Genomic DNA, 7,155 nt, shown 5'->3' on the forward strand with positions numbered 1-7,155 from the left:
ATATGTTTTTTTATTAAAAACATATATATTTTCATTAAAATTTTTCCAATTATCCAATATCGAATGACACGATCCATCTCTATAACATATTTACGGAACCAAATTCCATTTTCTATATTTTATATAATATTACGGAATAATATATAATGATTTTAAATTCATCATAAACTCTTATTATAAATTTAAACTTGATATTATTTTTATATTCAAAAATCAAATTCATTAAAAATGTTTTACAAGTATCACTGAGATCTTTGACTTTTGTAAACATTACAGGTCATATTTGTTTTCGCAACTATCTGGTTCTTTGAATTCCCACGACATATCTTTGTATTTTTGAATTGTTTCAAATACATTACGTTTTTTCATGTACTTATTTACGTGACTTTAATTGTGGCTTCGTTTTCCGCCACTACAATTTATTAAAATTAATCAAGACTAAACATAGTTATAAATCGATTTATAACTTATAAATATATAATTAAATGAATTTAATTGTTATTATCATAGTTTGCTAATCAGTAGATTTTACAATTCATTGTAATTCATTGAAAGTGTCATTTAAAAATAATTAATGTTGATTTTATCAAATATTTTAGAATGATTCATAGATTTTTTTAAGATGGACGTTACCTAGAACGAAGCACACAAATCGATTATTAATTCTGAGAGAAAAAAAAGAAGGAAAGGTAGCTACGTAGGCGTGGTTAGTTTAAATTTCATTTTATGTTAATGCAAGTGCGAAGAAAAGTCGGAGAGTACTTAAGGAGATAGGCACGTATACTACGTGATTTTATTTATGCATAAACCACTCGGTCGGATAGGCATCCATAAACCTCCGTTTCATGGGTTCATTCAAACCTCTTCCGCTCCAGAAACGCGTTTGCTTCCTCCTCTCGGAACATACATTGTTGTTTCTCTTAAGGATAAGGTTCATAGTCGTTATTAGCGTTCAAGAAACGATGCGCTTCTTAAGTGTAACTTCGATACTAGAGCAAACGTAAATGATTATTCGTGCGAACATAGTAAGTAGTACTTACCTTATCGAATTCGAAGAATCTTTGATAGTAATAATTTACAGTCGGTTTCATTGATTATCTTCTATGACAAAATAAAAAAGAAGTTATCAAGAGGTAAACGCGCGGATTTACGATATTTTATTAACAAATTTCGAAAGAAACGAAGATTCTTTTATTTTTCTTTTGTTTTCTTTTTTTCTTCAATCGTTTCTTTCTCTTGTTTCTCCTTTTATCTTATTGTACATATCACCAAACGTCAGAAAAACTCGTAAACGAAAGTTTGCGGTGTGCGATATGAAGACATCGATATTTACGACGTAGCAATGGTGGACTCATAAAACTTAAGTCCTTTTAATTTTATGTGACATCGTAAAAGCACACTTTAATCCTTTCGACGAGGAGAGAGAAGCTACGTCGGCCGACAGATGCCCATTTAGAGGATCAAAATTGTTATCTCTTTTTTGACTGTAACTCTTACTCTACTTCACCAAAGGGTAAAGTTTTGGATACATTCCGGAAAATAAACTTTATTTTTCTAGTGTTTATTAATTTGAATAAGGCGATCAAATGAAAACTATTCTGAAAGCAATAAAAACGAAAATTCAACTCTCGATTGTGTTTTAGTCGTTATTCATTCATTAATGATAATTTTCAAGGAAACTGTATAACAAATCGATAATAGTTTTATCCATCAAGAAAGAGAGAGAGAGAATAGAGAAAAAGAGGGAGACAAAGATTGAAATTTTATTTTCATTTTAAAATTTAAAATAATAAATCATTTTAATTTAAATTCTGTATATGTCCTATATTTATTTTAAAATTTAGAATCTCAAATTAAATTTAATTTAAATCATCAGTAGTTCATTTTACAATTTATACAACAATTTATAAACATTTTAATTTAATCTTTTGTGTTTGTGTGTATGTTTTTATTTTAAAATCTATGCATGGCTGGCTTTTACTAAAAATTATTGAAATCATTATTTAAAGTGAATTTTTAACGATAGGTATAATAAATATAAAAGAAAAGGAATATCGAGCTTCGTTTTTCCGAAACATTAATTTTCTCAAAAGAGCAACTAATTCGATCGTTATCAATATATCCGTTATTTCGCTTTTTCGCGAGCATGGTCTCATTAGGGAAAAAGCTCTTATCTCTCTGTCTCATCAGCGAAATTATAGCTAATTAACGATCGATTTTATTTCCAAGAAGACGTTCTCCGAATCATCGACGAGATTCTTCTCTTCATTTATCACGATAAAATCGAAAACTATTCTTTTAAAGTCCCATTTTCAAAACCCTCCTCGAAAAAACGATATAGTTGATTGATGCCTTTTGATAAATAAAACGAACATAATTCTCGGGTACGATCTTAATTATGAAAAATCATTTAACTACAAATTATATATTGACAGAATTTTTATTTCTCTTTATTAATAATACACTATACAATTGCCGTCAATCGATTTTTTTTTAATTAATTCTTCCATTAACCTTACGAGATAAAATGTTAGAGTTTTCGAAAAGGAAACGACTTATTTTTTTTTTTTTTATCCATCCGTGAAAAAAAGCGGGGGCTCATCCGCGATTGTCCACGGTTTTGGCCGTTTTCTTTTCATGTACACACGCAGTTCTTATTTTAAACGATCAATATATCTAATTTTATCGAAAGCTCGTTCAATCCGTTTACAATCAGTCGATGTTGTTAATAATAGTTTAACAATGAAGAGCGCTCATTTAATTAACACGTCTCGAAATCTTAATAATCTCCGATAATATCGTAAGTGTAATTATCTTATCTTATCTTATTTTAATTTAACAATCTTCCTTTTTCTCTATCTTTTCCTTTTTTCCTTTTTTTACAAGAGATATTTACATTTTTAAACAATATGAATTTTAAAATGGCGGAAGGATTTCGTGTCGCTAACTGTCGGATCTGGTAAAGTTCTATCATTAAGCTTATTAGTCTTATTTCAAATTATACTATATATTTTTATTGTTTATTTCACTCTCGCATGTACATCATTGACTATAGTATCTCGAATCTCGCTGTTTTTATTTATGTCAAAAGAAAAAAGAAAGAACAAAAACATCACAAAGTTTTGATTCATCATTTAAATGGTAATATTTTTAATTCATGTTCTTTAATACACACACATATATATATAGTATACACGTGTATACGTATTTTATATTTATATATCTAATTCTCGGCATCTTTAGTAACTTTGTTAGTCGAACGAAGCGTCACAAAATCACTCCACTCGTATAATACACGCCTTTTTTACAACATCAAAAACATAAACCATCAAATATATCATTTGTTTTGTGTGTGTATGCGTGTCTGCTTGGGTGTGTGATTTTTTCTTTTTAATTTTTCTTTCTTTAGTTACACAAAATGTTCAATACCTATTGTACGTCCAGCATCAATTACATTGATGAACGTGGATATCATACCTGTAACATAAAAAGAATGAACATAATTTTTGTGAGGAAGTAGAACAAACGAATATCGTAACTATAAAACGATTATCACTATTCTTACGCGAAACAAGGACAATTTTAATTTAGCTGAACTATTTCAGGAAAAAAAGAAAATGTACATCACTGCAAGATAAAATAGCACAACCACAACCGCACTATTTTCTCTGTCACACTTTTCTCTGTCAAGTGATATAAAAATATTATTTACTAATTACAATAAATTTACCATTACGATCATGACCATTATCGCAATGACATCATATAAGAAAAGTTCTTTTTATAATATTTATTTCAATCGATTTATCGCATGAAAATGAAACACCTTTTTATTATTTATTACGATGAGAAATGGTTTGTTTAAATATGTATACTTCGTACCATAGAACGTCATATATTATCTAAAATAATACGAATGGTTGACACATTATTTCGACAAAAAGAAATACAAAAATGTTTTTCTTCTTTTTTTTGTGAGAATATATACATACTAGTAGTAAAAGAATAAGGGTAGCTGTGAATATATCGACAATGCAATCTGTTATTTCTTATTTTTTGAAACAAGTGACCAGGGTAATATTACGTGTTAACTGCTATGTTAGAACATATTAGAAAGACAAAGATGTATGAGTGATAAGGAGATCCTTTGTCAAACGCGTGAACGAGTCAGTCACTAAGAAAAAGGATCTGTGAGATTAGTATCACACTGGCAACTGGGTGTTTAAATAATTTGATCACTTAAAAATTGATCTTCTCTTCTGACACGATCTGGATGACTAAGAGCTCGTTCACACGACACCGAATCGGTAAAAAAATAATTACATCGCTCTCTATTCTGAGGATGAGAGAACAGTTGCCGATGTAGACCGTGCATATAGAACTCTGTCTATGCGTAATAGTGATTTTTCAGGTGCTTTCATCTAGTCATAGAGTAATGAGAGTAACGAGTAATAGGCTTTTTAAAATACTAATCAAACAACATAAAGCACAGATACACGCGCTTTCTATGTAATTATTTTTATGTAGTCATTTCGTAATGGAGCTATGTATAGCCTGCGTCTGCAAATCAAAGGAGAAAAGCAAAACTTTAAAGTGATCATACTATTTAATCGGCCATCATAAAAATTGTCAATGCTTGACTAAGTTAAGAACGCATAAATCCAACTTAACAAAAGCTTTAAATAAAGAAAAATATAATATATCCAGCGGTTAGATTTAGTAGTAAAATTAAACAATCTTTCTCAAAGAATACTTCATCGTTATCCTCTATAATAAAAAGAAAAAATTAAGCAGCGGATATCGTTTTTATAATCAAAGTTCTTCTTCTCTATAAACAACGAGAGTGAGTCTTTTCGAAGTTCCTCTTTAAGAAGCAGTTCTAACAAGTACAGGGATACGCCGAATGAAGAAAGGAGGACCGTCGTCGATGAGATCTTGAAAAGATCTTACGTACCACCACTTGCTGCCGTTTGTACGGTATCAGCTCGACATTTTCCAATAACGTTCAATCGTCAAAATGTTCTCCAAGGAAAAGAAATAGAGAAAAAGAAAGAAACTGAGCAAAATTCATTCGCACGATATGATTACCTTTATCCCACTACTATCCACCTCCTCCAATCTTCTATCTTCCATTTCTAGCGTACTTTCATCGACTGTATAGATTTTCGTTTCAGTTTTATGGACTCCTATCTCGTGTAATCTGCGATAAAGCTTAAAATTTATCGAGATATTATTTGAATCGGAATGGATTCCAAATTGAATCAAGTGATTACATATCACGTTTATCGAAACGAAATTATTCGAAACAAAATTCGTGCGTTCATATAAAGTATTGTTCTAAAATATTTTAAATTTGGAATGCTGATTTGATAATTTATAAATAATAGAGAGAAAGAGTAAGATAGGAATTTAAAAAAAAAAAGAAAGAAAAAATGAATTTAATGTACGAGTAGAAGTATTTAAATAGATTCAAGTGATGGGAATACGAATCGATAAGTAGGAAGAATAAATCGATAAAAAAGAGAATGAAAAACGGTTGAGTAGTAAAAAGAGTAAAAAATAGTAGTGTCCATTGAAAGAAGCTCATTTCTATTGTATTTCCTCGAGTTCACACTCTCGCACTATTATCACAATCGTATTGTATATTTGAACACTTTAAAAGCATTCGAAAACGAGTTCATAGATACATCTGATCAATTTTATATGCAAGAAAAAAGTTTTCCCTTTAGATCCATCTACGATAATATCTAATCGAATTCTTTTCTTATTCCATCGAGGGCACAATCAAAATACGATGAAATGATTTCTCGATTTATTACTATCGTTGTTGAGCATATTTTCTAGCAAATTTAACGAGGATAGAATATACGTACGTATGTTGACGTACGTCACTCGACCAACAAATTAAAGGAAATACTACAGTAAAAATACACACTAAGTCTATACCACACGTACATATAATAAATTTATAATCGCACTTTAATAGGCAGTAAAATTTCAACTCTAGTCGGTTCAATCATAGGCTATGATCGTATCCTTTGAATAAATATGATAAACAAATATAATAAATAAATTAAATGATAAGAACTGAGTTTAGCAATACTTTCAGGGACTCGAATACTGATGCAAAAATTTCTACAATCTCTCATTTGGTTTTAAAATGATTATTAAAACTTATTCTCACTGAAGTAACGAAGAAGTTTTTGCTGACGTTTCATGTAACTTAAAAAAGTCATCGCTTGTTATCGAGCATTTCTTTAAATCTCTGTTCCCAAAAAAACACAAATGTTACTCGGATTATTTTACTTCGGTGTAGACAAAACGTTTCTATAAGTTGTTATTCCAGAAAAATGTTTTGGAACGTGCAGCAATAAAAGGCGACAGTAACATCTTCATTGTTATTTCAGTGGGGACAAAGCTTTAAGCCAAGATTCTAACAATAAATCAGGCACGTGCAGATTTCGTTTGCAAAGCCAATTTGTCTCTTATCTCCGATCTTTCCTTTGTTTCTCCTTAGCAAATTTTCGCTTCTATTATAACAGTATTCTTCAATGTTTCCTCGTTGTTATTACATTGTCACAGTCACGATATTATTATCTTTTTTTATAAATGAAGAATTTATACATATATTGCTTATTTAAATAATAACATCTGAAATCACTGGTTCAATAAAAATATTCTACTGATGATGAGTAATAGGAAAATCATTTCTGCTTCGATGCAATATGTATACGCCTGTCTTCTAATAAGGGAAAATTCCTAATCCGGAAATTTTGATTTTCATTTAATTTTAATGAAATTTTGTAATATACAGAATCCATCAATTATGCAAGAAGCAATTTTTTCTCGGAGAAAAATCCCTTTAAAGAAATAATATTATTATATCCCTTAAAGTTATTATAACTTTTTTTCCGATTTAACTAGGTAATTGTACGATTATAAAAACAAGAAACTTTTTTTCAAATTCTTCCCGTCCTAGTGCAATACATATTACAAAAGAAGAAAAAACTTGATCATAAACTGATTTTAAAAAGTTATGTCCTATATAAGAAATAATTATTTAACTGTATAGATTTAATTCGATTTGATCTAATTATACTTTATCTAAAATTAATATATTTTAATGTTGAATCAACTTAATTGTTGATTCGCAGA

The 7,155-nt window shown here is 29.4% G+C and overlaps 1 protein-coding gene across 3 annotated transcripts in view; it reads right to left on the bottom strand.

The window, feature by feature from the left end:
- Positions 1–2,421: 2,421 nt before the first annotated feature.
- LOC127063143 (allatostatin-A receptor-like) overlaps positions 2,422–7,155 on the bottom strand; it is a 43,538-nt gene continuing 38,804 nt past the window's right edge. For all 3 annotated transcript variants that reach the window (XM_050992520.1, XM_050992518.1, XM_050992519.1), the window contains exon 6: positions 2,422–3,477. The gene's annotated coding sequence lies outside the window, so the exon portion shown is untranslated. The remainder of the gene's footprint in view (positions 3,478–7,155) is intronic.

This window comes from Vespula vulgaris, chromosome 4 (genome assembly GCF_905475345.1).
Source record: "Vespula vulgaris chromosome 4, iyVesVulg1.1, whole genome shotgun sequence".
NCBI lineage: Eukaryota > Metazoa > Arthropoda > Insecta > Hymenoptera > Vespidae > Vespula > Vespula vulgaris.